Source organism: Musca domestica, unplaced genomic scaffold (assembly GCF_030504385.1).
Source record: "Musca domestica strain aabys unplaced genomic scaffold, Musca_domestica.polishedcontigs.V.1.1 72, whole genome shotgun sequence".
Lineage (NCBI taxonomy): Eukaryota > Metazoa > Arthropoda > Insecta > Diptera > Muscidae > Musca > Musca domestica.
In genome coordinates this window covers 457,136-472,823 of record NW_026712388.1, presented here as the reverse complement: position 1 = coordinate 472,823, position 15,688 = coordinate 457,136, and the positions used below count along the sequence as shown (strand labels likewise).

At 32.3% G+C, this 15,688-nt stretch overlaps 1 protein-coding gene across 1 annotated transcript in view; it reads right to left on the bottom strand.

The window, feature by feature from the left end:
- LOC101901175 (PKC-activated protein phosphatase-1 inhibitor) overlaps positions 1-14,278 on the bottom strand; it is a 108,808-nt gene extending 94,530 nt beyond the window's left edge. The window contains exon 1 of the mRNA XM_005177714.4: positions 13,608-14,278. The gene's annotated coding sequence lies outside the window, so the exon portion shown is untranslated. The remainder of the gene's footprint in view (positions 1-13,607) is intronic.
- Positions 14,279-15,688: the final 1,410 nt, after the last annotated feature.

The window sequence follows — 15,688 nt, the reverse complement described above, 5'->3', positions numbered from 1 at the left end:
ATGGTACCATTCGGTTTTATGTGAAAAAATAGAGCTAAAATCTTGAAATTTGGTATGAGAGCCAAGGTTGGAAAGTAAGTTATATGAACATGGTTCTGGAAATGTGTACTAAATGTGCGAACTGTACCAAATTGTATTAAATTTAGAACAGTAAGGTTTAGGGTGAGCGAATGAAGCTGGAATTTTGAAATTTTGTATTGGCGTCCCTGTTATGTTTGGTAAAATTTGGTATTGGGCGAACAGTGCTTGAAATTTGTTGTTCATTTGTAGCCTGAACATATGGAGGTGATTTGAGAAATGTGTACTATAATTGTATAAAAAGTACTAAATGGTACTAAATTTGGTATTGGGTGAAGGAATGGGGTTGGTCTTCAAATATGATATTCAGGTCTCTCTTGGTATCTGAAATTGAGATATAGGAGTGGTTTTGGAAATGGGTACTATAATTGTTCGAAAAGTTCTAAATGGTACTATATTTGGTATTGGGTGAAGGAATAGAGCCAAATACCTGAAATTTGACATTTAGACTACTAATGGTGTCTGTATTTGAGATTTGCACGAAAAGTACTAAATGGTACTAAAATTTTGGTATACGGTGAAGGTATATACCTGAAATCACTGTTGGCGTGTGTGTTTAACATATGAAGGTCGTTTTGGAAATGTGTCCTATATTTGTACGAAAAGTATTAAATAGTACTAAATTTGATATTATGTGACGGGATGGGGCTAGAATCCTCAAATTTGATATTGAGGTCTCTGTTGGTATCTGGTTTTGGTTTTGATTACAAAATTTTCTCGAACTGAACAAATTGTGCATTTTGAGAAGTAAGAAGTCCTAACAAAAGTGTTGGAACAAATCTAAAAATTTTAGGTGGACTTTTCGCTGACAAAGTATTGGGTACTTGCTAGTTATTTTATAAAAGCCATGTTTAGCCCTTAAAAATATTTTCAGAACAAAAAACATTATTTTTGGTGACTCTCTTTGGTCCCATATCTCTTCTTCATCTTTCCGATTGTCTGCCCAAAACTTGAAAATGAAAATGACCACAAGGCACGTCATTCTAACACTTCAAGCGTAAACTTTCGGCTGGAATGGGTAGCTGAGTTTCTTTTGCCGGCCACCAAGCCGGCATCGCCACCACCGCTACCGCTCATCAGGTGTGTTACAAAAAATCACAAAAATAACTGAAAAAAAATAATGCCGGGTGTTCCGCTTCACTGCCAGGGCCCGAAAGTTGTTGTCCAACGAAATGTGAAATGGTTTGGTGGGCAATGACCACCACCAGAAGCTAGTGTTTTTTCCAGCCCCTGTTGATGTGTTAGTAGCCCAAATACCTTTATCATTATTATGACTATGATAATGATGATGAGAATGATCATTATCGCCTTCATCTTGGTAATTATTTACTGCCAACATATTTTTTTTCGTTTACATTTAATTACTTTTGGCTGTACTTGTACAATTATCAAGCGAGAAACCAGCCGGCCTCTGGAAATTTATTTTTAAGGCCACATTCGGTTCTGATGAATATTATTTTTTATGGTTTTTCTCTTCTTCTTCTTCTACTTTGTTATTGTCGCTGATTTTATTTGGTTTTCTTTTTGAGGGCATGAGTTTTGCGCGACCATTAATTTAAAATTTCAGATATCAGTGGAGGGCAGGTGTAAATATTTTGTAAAATTATAAAAAAAGAAATAATTAAGATAAGTAATAAATGTTTGCAATGAATCAGGGATTATCAGGTCCACAAATGATGATTTAAAAAATTTTACCCAAGGACTAACAGAGCACGAAATATGGATTTTTAAAAATAATTTTTCCAAGGATTATCGGAGAAAAAAACGTGGATTTTTAAAGAATATTTTTTCAAGAACCCACAGACCAATAAACGTGGATTTTTAAAGAATATTTTTCCAAGGACCCACAGACCAATAAACGTGGATTTTTAAAGAATATTTTTCGAAGGACCCACAGACCAATAAACGTGGATTTTAAAGAATATTTTTCGAAGGACCCACAGACCAATAAACGTGGATTTTTAAAGAATATTTTTCCAAGGACCCACAGACCAATAAACGTGGATTTTTAAAGAATATTTTTCCAAGGACCCACAGACCAATAAACGTGGATTTTTAAAGAATATTTTTCCAAGGACCCACAGACCAATAAACGTGGATTTTTAAAGAGTATTTTTCCAAGGACCCACAGACCAATAAACGTGGATATTTAAAGAATATTTTTCCAAGGACCCACAGACCAATAAACGTGGATTTTTAAAGAATATTTTTCCAAGGACCCATAGACCAATAAACGTGGATTTTTAAAGAATATTTTTCCAAGGACCCACAGACCAATAAACGTGGATTTTTAAAGAATATTTTTCCAAGGACCCACAGACCAATAAACGTGGATTTTTAAAGAATATTTTTCCAAGGACCCACAGACCAATAAACGTGGATTTTTAAAGAATATTTTTCCAAGGACCCACAGACCAATAAACGTGGATTTTTAAAGAATATTTTTCCAAGGACCCACAGACCAATAAACGTGGATTTTTAAAGAATATTTTTCCAAGGACCCACAGACCAATAAACGTGGATTTTTAAAGAATATTTTTCCAAGGACCCACAGACCAATAAACGTGGATTTTTAAAGAATATTTTTCCAAGGACCCACAGACCAATAAACGTGGATTTTTAAAGAATATTTTTCCAAGGACCCACAGACCAATAAACGTGGATTTTTAAAGAATATTTTTCCAAGGACCCACAGACCAATAAACGTGGATTTTTAAAGAATATTTTTCCAAGGACCCACAGACCAATAAACGTGGATTTTTAAAGAATATTTTTCCAAGGACCAATAAACGTGGATTTTTAAAGAATATTTTTCCAAGGACCCACAGACCAATAAACGTGGATTTTTAAAGAATATTTTTCCAAGGACCCACAGACCAATAAACGTGGATTTTTACAGGATATCATATAACAGATCAATAAACGTGAATTTTTAAAGAATATTTTTTCAAGGACCCACGGACCAATAAACGTGGATTTTTAAAGAATATTTTTCCAAGGACCCACAGACCAATAAACGTGGATTTTTAAAGAATATTTTTCCAAGGACCCACAGACCAATAAACGTGGATTTTTAAAGAATATTTTTCCAAGGACCCACAGACCAATAAACGTGGATTTTTAAAGAATATTTTACCAAGGACCCACAGACCAATAAACGTGGATTTTTAAAGAATATTTTACCAAGGACCCACAGACCAATAAACGTGGATTTTTAAAGAATATTTTTCCAAGGACCCACAGACCAATAAACGTGGATTTTTACAGGATATCATATAACAGATCAATAAACGTGAATTTTTAAAGAATATTTTTTCAAGGACCCACGGACCAATAAACGTGGATTTTTAAAGGATATTTTCTTAAGGACCAACAGATCAATAAACGTGGATTTTTAAAGGATTTTTCTTAAGGACCAACAGATCAATAAACGTGGATTTTTAAGGGATATTTTCTTAAGGACCAACAGATCAATAAACGTGGATTTTTAAGGGATATTTTCTTAAGGACCAACAGATCAATAAACGTAGATTTTTAAAGGATATTTTCTTAAGGACCAACAGATCAATGAACGCGGGATTTATTTAGAATACCTTTTTTCTATTGTATATGGATTATTTTTGATTTTTATATCTTTAATTGACACCAAATCTGATTTCACTTATTGTAATTCGATATCCAACCATCATAAATGGCAATTTAGTCTCTTTGATTCATCCAGCAAACACACAATACCATTTCTTCCTCCATCTCCTAATCCATGCTTTTTTCGTATGTCATGTGTCATTATTTCTTCTTGTCGAACAATCCAATCTATCCATCCATCCACATCCATTGTTTTATGGATAATTGTAGCAAAAGTGTTCATTTCATTTCCTATTACCTGGCTGCAAGTAAGTGTGTGTGACTGTGTGTGTGTGCGCCTGGAAACTTGATCCAGCCCCACTGACTCACATTTCCATCTTTGGGATTAACAACTTATTTTCGATTTCTTTTCAAACCACCACACATTGCATGCCATTGATGTCATTCATTTCTTTTCGATTTGTTGAGATTTAATTATTGGTTTTAAGTTGCTATATTTGATATGATTTCTAATCTGAGAACAAATTATTTTAATTGATTTTTAATTTGAGGCTGAATACTCGGAATTGAGATATTAATTCGTAATACTTTCCATATAAGTGAAATGAAGACTGAAATAAATGAGTGAGGCAAGCTTATGACAAACAGATCAAAATGAAGACAATTGACACTCTGATGGACTTTGAGAAAATTCATAAAAATCCACGTTTCGTGGTCTAGTAGTTTTGAAAAAAAAATATTTTAAAAATCCCCGTCCCTTGGCATAGTAGTACTTGAAAAAATATCTTTTAAAAATTCATGTTTCCTGGTCTAGTAGTCCTTGAAAAAATATCTTTAAAATCGAAATTTCCTGATCTAGCAGTCCTTGAAAAAATATCTCTTAAAAATCCACGTTTAATGGTCTAGTAGTCTTTGAAGAGATATCGTTTAAAAATCAACATTTCTTGGTAGGGTAGACCTTGAAAAATATCTTTGAAAAATTCACGTTTCTAGGTCTAGTAGGCCTGGAAAAAATATTTTTGAAAAATGCACGTTCCTAGGTCTAGTAGTCCTTGAAAAAATATCTTTTGAAATTCACTTTCCTGGTCTAGTAGTCGTGGAAAAATATCTATTAAAAATCCACGTTTCCTGAATTAGTAGTCCCTTTAAAAAATCCAAGTCTATTGATGAGAGGCTCCTGAAAAAATGTTCTTTAAAAAATCAACGTTCATTTATGAGAGGGTCATTGAAAAAATATTCTTTGAAAATCCACGTTTATTGTTTGGATGGTCCTTGAAAAAATATTCTTTGAAAATATACGTTTATAGGTCTGTGGGTCCTTGAAAAAAAAATATTCTTAAAAAATCCTCGTTTATTGTCGCCTCGCAAGGTTGGCACTAAAAAATACCAAAGTGTCGATCCCCTCAAGCAAGCGCTTCACCGGATCAACATTCGGGCAGCGTGTGACGGTTTTATTGGCCATTTGAAGGCCATAATTCATGCCAAAGGTGACCAATTCGAACAAATCTATACTTATTGCGACATTTTTTGCTTCTGGTTCACTCAAATCCAAATTGTACCAAATTTAGTACCATTTAGTACACATAAGCACGAATTTCCAAAACCCACATACCTCAGTCCAAGAATCCAATAGTAATCTTATTTCTACATTTCAGCAATCCAACTCTATCAGTGCACCCATATCGAAATTGTACCAAATTTAGTACCATTTAGTACTTTTCGTGCACATAAATACAAATTTCAAAAACCTGCTCCTGTAATTTTTATTTATTTATTTTATAATATAATTTATTTTATTTCATTAGTTCCTCCAAATTAAAATTATACCAAATTTAGTACAGTTTAGTACTTTTCGTACCCACTTCCAAACTACATTATAGTATCGACCCTACTTCTCAACCTTGATTGCCATTCCAAATTTTTTAGCTCTAACCGTTTCAGCGATACGTATACGAATAGTACCAATTGTAGTACATTTTAGTACTTTTCATGAGTACACACTTCCAAAGCTACCTCCTTACATCGACCCTGCTCCTCAACCTCGATTTCCTTTCCTAATTTTAGATTTTAAACCCTAACCGTTGACATGGTACAAAATGGTACCAAATGTAGTATATTTTAGTACTTTTCGCACACTTATAAAGCGAATTTCCAAAGAAGAATTTGGCTCATCCATCATACTCTTTACAAATTAACGTCAGAAACAAGGGGTACCATATTTAGTACTTTTCGTATCGTCTGTGCGTTAATGGGTCACTAAGCTCAATCACTTTACTCTTTAAGTAATGTAGATTACTTTGGTTGTTGCAAAATAGTTTGGTTTAATCCCAATATCGTTGTTTTAATAAAAACAACATTTGTTTATTAGTGGAGAAAGATGGTAATGTTTACCAGGGGTAAGGCAGGGAATACCTAGGTTTCGGAAAGAGCCACCAATCCTCATCTGTTCCTTAGGTTTTTGCTGGGAATATTTTCCACCGGAGCTATTTTTCTTAAAAGTAGAGTCCATGTAAACGTGAATTTTTTAAAAATTTATTTTTCGTGATTCTATATAAACCTGGATTTTTAAAAAAAAAATTTCATGGTCCCATATAAATGTGGATTTTTTAAAAATTATTTTCCATGATCCCATATAAACTTGGATTTTTTAAAAATTATTTTCCAAGGTCCTATACAAACGTGGATTTTTTTAAGAATTATTTTTCATAGTCCCACATAAACGTGGATTTTTTAAAAAATATTTTTGAGTGTCTTTTATAAATGTGGATTTTTAAAAAAAATATTTTTGAGTGTCTTTTATAAATGTGGATTTTTAAAAAAAATATTTTTGAGTGCCTTTTATAAACGTAGATTTTTTAAAAAATATTTTTGAGTGTCTTTTATAAATGCGGATTTTTCAAAAAATATTTTTGGTGTCTTTTTTTATTAACGTGGATTTTTCAAAAAATATATTTGAGTCTCTTTTATAAACTTGGATTTTTTAAAAATTATTTTTGAGTGTCTTTTATAAACGTGGATTTTTTAAGAATTATTTTTCATGGTCCCACATAAACGTGGATTTTTTAAGAATTATTTTTCATGGTCTCACATAAACGTGGATATTTTCAAAAATATTTTTGAGTGTCTTATAAACGTGGTTTTTTTAAAAATTATTTTTCATGGTTCCACATAAACGTGGATTTTTTAAGAATTTTTTGTATTGGTCCCACATAAACGTGGATTTTTTAAGAATTATTTTTCATGGTCTCACATAAACGTGGATATTTTCAAAAATATTTTTGAGTGTCTTATAAACGTGGTTTTTTTAAAAATTATTTTTCATGGTTCCACATAAACGTGGATTTTTTAAGAATTTTTTGTATTGGTCCCACATAAACGTGGATTTTTTAAGAATTATTTTTCATGGTCCCACATAAACGTGGATTTTTTAAGAATTATTTTTCATGGTCCTACATCAATGTGGATTTTTTAGGAATTATTTTTCATGGTTCCATACAAACGTGGATTTTTTAAAAATTATTTTTCATGGTTCCATACAAACGTGGATTTTTTAAAAATTATTTTTCATGGTTCCATACAAACGTGGATTTTTTAAAAATTATTTTTCATGGTTCCATACAAACGTGGATTTTTTAAAAATTATTTTCATGGTTCCATACAAACGTGGATTTTTTAAAATTATTTTTCATGGTTCCATACAAACGTGGATTTTTTAAAAATTATTTTTCATGGTTCCATACAAACGTGGATTTTTTAAAAATTATTTTTCATGGTTCCATACAAACGTGGATTTTTTAAAATTATTTTTCATGGTTCCATACAAACGTGGATTTTTTAAAAATTATTTTTCATGGTTCCATACAAACGTGGATTTTTTAAAAATTATTTTTCATGGTTCCATACAAACGTGGATTTTTTAAAAATTATTTTTCATGGTTCCATACAAACGTGGATTTTTTAAAAATTATTTTTCATGGTTCCATACAAACGTGGATTTTTTAAAAATTATTTTTCATGGTTCCATACAAACGTGGATTTTTTAAAAATTATTTTTCATGGTTCCATACAAACGTGGATTTTTTAAAAATTATTTTTCATGGTTCCATACAAACGTGGATTTTTTAAAAATTATTTTTCATGGTTCCATACAAACGTGGATTTTTTAAAAATTATTTTTCATGGTTCCATACAAACGTGGATTTTTTAAAAATTATTTTTCATGGTTCCATACAAACGTGGATTTTTTAAAAATTATTTTTCATGGTTCCATACAAACGTGGATTTTTTAAAAATTATTTTTCATGGTTCCATACAAACGTGGATTTTTTAAAAATTATTTTTCATGGTTCCATACAAACGTGGATTTTTTAAAAATTATTTTTCATGGTTCCATACAAACGTGGATTTTTTAAAAATTATTTTTCATGGTTCCATACAAACGTGGATTTTTTAAAAATTATTTTTCATGGTTCCATACAAACGTGGATTTTTTAAAAATTATTTTTCATGGTTCCATACAAACGTGGATTTTTTAAAAATTATTTTTCATGGTTCCATACAAACGTGGATTTTTTAAAAATTATTTTTCATGGTTCCATACAAACGTGGATTTTTTAAAAATTATTTTTCATGGTTCCATACAAACGTGGATTTTTTAAGAATTATTTTTCATGGTCCCACATAAACGTGGATTTTTTAAGAATTATTTTTCATGGTCCCACATAAATGTGGATTTTAAAAAATTATTTTTATGGTCCCACACAAACGTGCATTTTTAAAAAAATATTTTTTATGGTCCCACATAAACGTGCATTTTTAAAAAATTATTTTTCATGGTCCCACATAAATGTGGATTTTTAAAAATTATTTTTCATGGTCCCATGTAAAAGTTAATTTTTTAAAAAAATATTTTTCATGGTCCCATATAAACGTGATTTTTTTAAAAAATATTTTTCACGGTCCCATATAAACGTGGATTTTTTTAAAAAATATTTTTCACGGTCCCATATAAACGTGGATTTTTTTAAAAAATATTTTTCATGGTCCCATATAAACGTGGATTTTTTTAAAAAATATTTTTCATGGTCCCATATAAACGTGGATTTTTTTTAAAAAATATTTTTCATGGTCCCATATAAACGTGGATTTTTTTAACTATTTCAAGTTGACCATTATACCCATGTTTTACAAAAAATTCCAATTCTTTATCAAAATTAATGTTTCTCTTTCATTACATAATTTACTATGCCGACAAAAAATCCCAAATCAACATCTTATTCCCAAAAATATAGAAAACAGACACACACAAATTATCATTAATTAATAAATAAAAGATACACCTGAACATTATCGAAAAAAAAAAACCAAACGACAAATTCAATGAATATTAACTTGTTTATGTCTCCAAGGGTTTTTTCGTTCTGTTTCATTTTTTCGATCAGAACTTTTTTCTAACAACACTGTTTCTTGTTGGCCGATGATGTTCTGTATTTACATTTTTGGCAAAAAACCGAAGAACAACTCACCTCTAAAGTAGGACAAAAATGTCGTAAACATTTCGTGATGTGGTACTAAAAATACCCGTGTCAAGCGTTTTTTTCTTTGATATGAGAAAAAAACAAACTTCTTTAATAAATATTTATTTGAATATAAAGTATCTGTGACATAAACGTTTATTTGAAACATAAAAATGGGAACGGGTTTCGTTACGAACATGTAGACGGGGGAAAATTGAAGAGGGGGTTTGAAATTGAAAATAAATATTTTAGGTCTTCTCCCGAAAGATTATTGAAAATGTCTTCATAAAATACATTTGCATTTACCACAAAACCCCAATTTAAACGGAGTTGAACTGGAACTTGTAATCACCTCCAAACCCCCTAACGAATTTATTATTTTTTCTCTGTCACCCAAAATATATTTCTAAGATTTTCTTATCAAAAATAATTTTCTATTCCACTATAATAACATAATTAGTATATTGTCTGGGTTTCCCTCTCCCCTGCCCCTACCTCCTGCTTTCCTTTACATTATTTGAATGCATGCAGTTTGGTCTGATAAGAAACTGCATTTCAGGGGTCACCAAATAAAAACAACAACATCAACAAAAGCGTAGCATTTAGAAATTACAACAAAATGACTGGCATAAATAGTTGCCCAGACAAATGAGAAAATCATAGGCGGCGCGACAAGCGATTGCATGAGCCCTCGTTAACCTAATCAACCACTTAACGATCACAGTAGGAGTTCTCTCTCTTTCTCTGTGCCTTGAAGATGATTATCGTGAAGTTGTCATTAACATGAGATGTATGAATGTCAGCAATGTAAACGACACGGTGACCAAGGGTATTTTTGGTTTGTGAATTTGTTAAAACAAAGTCAATATAACTTTCAACCCGGCGGAAATTTTTATATTATCCACCTCTAAATAAAATTAGCTTTCTACTCTCTACTAAATAGTCAAAATACCCATAATTCGGTCCTACATCTATTTTTCTGAAAGAGGTAGGTAAGAACTCGAAATACATGACTATGGTATTGGTGAAACCGTATGGGGACTGTAAAAATTTCAGCCATATACAAAAATTTGCAAAGGTGTATAGGCAGATGGACTTGTGTAGATTGTATCAGAATTTTGGTATTTTTTACTTTTGGAGTGATGTTTGCCTATTTTAGTTTTTTAAAAATTGGAATAACTTTTTATTGTGACAACTTCCATAAATCACCTTCTGTAAAGGTATTTTACGAATTCCAGGTGAAGTTTCGAAAATTCGTAACCTAAAAAAAATATATAAATTACAGGTTCAGGATTTAATTTTCCTTGTCAGTACCACAATTTTTGAGGTCGACGATTTTTTTTCCATATGGAGATCGATCGTAAATAGGTTAAAACTAAGGAATCCCAAAAAAATAGATAAAAATATTGAGATTGGTAGGCGTTTCGTTCCTCTAAAGACAAAAATCGGAAAACACATACTTTTTGCTACTAACGAATGAAGGGCTTATATTTTGTTTTAGATAATTAGGGTTATTGTCTTCCAGAAACTGAAAAATATTAAATTTTTCCACAAGTTCCAGCTGTAGTTTAGCTCTAAGTTTTGTACCTCAGAGTGTTCTCTTTCAACACATACAGGGTGAGATGAAAAAACTTCAACCAACTTCAGACTGCTGTCATTTCTAAACTACTCGTCCGGCAGCGTTTGACGGAAGAAAACAGCAACATCTGCAGAAATGGTTCGAAAACGTAAAGAAGCGTCGCAGTGACCGAAAAATGGCTTGTGAGCTGGACATATCGCAATATTCCATTCGGCAAATATTGAAAAATGAACTCGGGGTAAAGCTATTGGAAAGCAAGGTTGGCACTAAAAAATTCCAAAGTGTTGATCATCTCAAGCAACCGCTTCGCCGGGAATGGGTCAAAATACCGCAGAGCAACATTCGGGCAGCGTTTGACGGTTTCATAGGCCGTTGAAAGGCCATAATTCGTGCCAAAGGTGACCAATTCAAACAAATCTAAATTTATTCTCTAATTTGATGCTATCATGAAATAACGGTTTTAGACCGTAGGTCTCTTTGGACCAAATCTGTTTCAGGTGCGCACGATAACTATGGATCCAAACTTGGTACATCGTAATATTATTGTCAAACTTAGATCGAGTTCGAAGGACATTCCTTCTGGCACCTCCCCCACAAAATGTCAACATTTTCAAAGAAAATAATTTACTGCACAGAAAGGGAAAGGATAATCCGATTTTGCTCCAACTTTGCAAATCTTAATATTTGTATCTGTGCTAAATCAGGTGTGAAAATGGACAATATCAGTCCACTCCATCAAGTACCTCCCCCACAAATGGTCAAAATTTGGAATAATTACAACTCTCATAAAATGTAAAGTAAGAGTCCAATTGTCTTCAGATTACACACACCACATTATTTTTATTAACCCAAGACCTGGTGTGATGATGGAAAAATTCGGACCACTCCCTCTGGTACCCGCACAAAGGGTCAAAATTTTGAATAACCATAAAGCTTATAAAACGCAAAATTAATACCCGATTCCATTCAGACTTGATACATCTCAATATTTCCATCAACACAAGATATGCTACAAAGATGGTAGGGATCGGATCATTTCTTCTGGTGCCTCCCCCACAAAGGGTCAACATTTTGAAAAACTATAACGTTTATAAAAATGTAACTAAAAGTTCGATTATCTTCAATTTTCCCACATTTCCACTAAGACAAGGCCTGGTATGAAGAACGGATTGAATGGACCACTCCTTCTAGTACCTCCCCAACAAAGGGTCAAAATTTGGAATAACCATTAAGCTCATAAAACGCGAAATGAGCATACGATTACTTTCAAACTCGGCATATCCAAATACTTCTATCAACACAAGATGTGTTGTGAAGATGGACAATATCGGACTACTTCTGGTACCTCCCCCACAACGGGTCAACATTTTAAATAATTATAATTCTCATAAAATGGGAACTTTACGAAATATTATGAAATATCTAATTTAAAATGAAGTAAGTAGTCAATATAAAATCCAAATCTGATACGTTTTAATATTTTTGTTAGACTTATATCAGATATGAGTTGGAAAATATTTTCCAACTTCTTCGGAACTCTGATATAATTTCCAAATCTGATACGTTTTAATATTTTTATTAGACTTATATCAGATAGGAAATGGAAAATATTGGCCCACTTCTACGGAACATCTCCTATAAAGGGTCAACAGTTTGAATAACAATGGCTGAGGGTATGCAGCTTTCGGCAATAGCGACTGATTTCATTTAACTTTTTTTTTTATATTTCTAAAAATAAAACTTAGTGTCTATATGAAGCTTAGCGATATAAAAACTAGATCCAATATTTAACAGCTCACGGAGGTTTAGAAAACATAACGAAAATCCCTTTTATTTCGAAAAGTCCAATACAGGCTAGAGCACACTGTCATATATCAATTTTATCACTGTCACGTATCAATTTTCCATATGCCCAACCCGATTGATCAAAATGTCATCTCCAAAGGGAGTCTTCTTATTGTCCAACAAGTAAAAAGTTCGGCCGGGCTGAATTTTGAATACCCTCCAACATTTGGAACGAATTTGGTAATTTTCAAGAACAATAAAATCCATCAAAAATTTTGTTAAAATCTTAAAAATACCGAATGTAGCTGTTATATTAGGGTCTATACGACGACATGGACCTGCATAGGTAACTTTTGTCATAAGCCATTACAATATTCAAATGTGAAACTTAAAAAAATCGGGGAATAATGTAGCAAAAATCATCAACAAACCGAATATCGGGAGGTATACGGGGAGGCTGTAGTATCTATTAGGAATTTCAAACACCAAATTTGAAACAATTCCTGTGACTAATATCGCTAAAATCATGAAAATACCGAATATCGGGAGGTACCGTTATATGGTGGCTATACGAAGACGTAGACCTACACAGGCAATTTTCTGTCTTAGGCTGTAGTATCCATTAGGAATTTCAAATACCAAATTTGAAACAATTCCTGTGAATAATGTCGCTAAAATCATTAAAATACCGAATATCGGGAGGTACAGTTATATAGTGGCTATACGAAGATGTAGACCTGCACAGACAATTTTCTATCTTAGGCTATAACATCCATCACGAACATCAAATACCAAATTTAAAACAGTTCCGGTAGTTAATGTCAACAATTCCGAATCAAAATACCGAATATCGCGAGGTACCGTTATATGGTGGCTATACCAAAACTTGAACCTACATGGCCCATTTTCAACATCAAAAGTCCTGCAGACAAAATATGCATTTGAATAAAATTTTATCAAACGGAATGACAAACTTAATATACCCTCCATATTATGGTGGAGGGTATAAAAATGCTACTAATATTAAATACATGTTTTAGTTCAAAATTCAAAAAATATATTACCTTTAAAAATGTGTCTCCTTTGTTTTAATTCCAATGCAGAATGGATGGATGTTGCAAAGTAAAAACTCTTTTTTTTTCAAAATTACCACCAATGTTGCTTTGGTTTAGAGAAACCCGATTATTCTTTGTTTCCAATCAAATTTCAATTAACACCGATTTCAAAGACCGTGAAATAACTTCATTAATTATCCACACCGTGAAATACAGACAGCAAGACTGACGGGCATTAATCTCACCAAAAATGCAGAAACGTTACTCCAACAGCTTTGGTTGTAATCCTTTTTCAAAAAATAAACTCAAAGCCACAAAACTTCTTTGTATTTTTCTTTTTTCTATTTGAGATCAAAGTAATGCGAGTTGGTTTTTTTGTTGTTATTATTTTTAATTAATAATATTTTGCTATTCTATGCAATTAATTTTTTTTTTGGTATAAAATTTTCTCTTATATTCACTCGAAATGGAAATATATATTTTGATGATGCTATTTTATTCTTATAAGAATTTCCACATTTATTTATGTTTTCTTTTCTATTTTCTTTTTTAATTGGTTTGTTTGAGTATAAAAAACAAGAAGCGCACCGTTTGATTACTTTTTTTTGTTTGCTTTCGTTGGCTAAAAATGACTATAAATTCCCAACAATCTCGTTTGAGCACCATAAACAGACTGTCGTGGCTCGCGTTTCTTGGCTATGCTGTTGGATTGAGATTCATTCCTGTTTACCCGCATTGTTTCATGGCACTCTGTGAGTGCGTAGAATTGGAGCTCTCTATCTCTCTCCCTCTCTCTGTGTATGTGCAGTTGTGTTGGTGTATCGGTGTGCCGCCATTGTTAACAGTGGTAAATAATGGCAAACATAAGTGTTTATTCTCCAATGTTAAGAATTGTAACAGAGGAAATAGAAAAAGAGAGGAAACAAATGTAAAAGAAACAGTGGAAGCAGTGTTATTGCCCCAATGTTTGTTGGAGAGTTGTTGTTATGTTATTTTGTTGAAACAGTGATGCCAATTGAACGGTTTTTATATTAGAAAAATACTTTGCTATATAAGGCTGGGTAAATTCTAAAAAAAAAAATCAAGTATGTATAAAAAGTTATATGAGGCCAGGTTTTTTCTTCGACCAAAACTATCCCCAATTTGAAGTGTTTATTGTTGATTTCCTTTTTTTCATTTTACGGCATGATGTTAAAAAATGGAACTTAAAATATACACAATTTGTTGCTAGCAATACCAACTTCGAAAACGTGTAAGTTCGACGTATTTCGGTAACATTTATTTAAATATACTAGCAAGTGCCTTCTACTTCATCAGCAAAAAGTCCACCTTAAAATGTAAGATTCGTTCCAATAGTTCGGGTTAGGTCTCTCTAAAAAATCCTACACACTGTCTTGGAGATCCACGTTTTTGTATTGCCCCCATATTACGATACGATATTCGGTATCTTCATAATTTCAACAACAGTTTTTCACGGAATTGTTCGAAATTTGATGCTTAGAGATTATAATGTTTTTCAATATTGATTGTATAGGTCCGCGTTTTACAAAAGCCCCCATATATAATGATGATATCAGCCAATTTTTTTCACGGAATAATTCCAAATTTGGTATTAGGAATTAGTATCAGATTCTACATCTGGTGGCGGAACGTTGTAATTGTAGGTATACGTTTTCGTATAGTGACCATATAACGGTACTACCAGATATTCAGTATTTTTACGATTTTTGCCACATTTTTTGGGGATTTGTTTAAAATTCTGAATTCTTTGTTCATGATAGATTTTACGAGCGTTGTCAAACCTTTGTCCATATTGGTCCACGGATTCCACTTAACGTTACAAACCGATATTATGTACTTTAAAAGTCATAGCAAGAGATTTCCTCGAAATTGTTTCAAAGTTGGTGTTGGAGACTCGATAATTATACCTCAGCCATATGACCAGAGAGGGTATAAATCATCGAAATAACGGTTTAAGACCCTAGGTCTTTTTGGACCAAATCCGTTTCAGGGCATTTGGAGTCGATGTACGTCCGTCCGTCTGGCTGGCTGGTGCTCACGATAACTCTCGAAGGGAGTATCCGATTTGA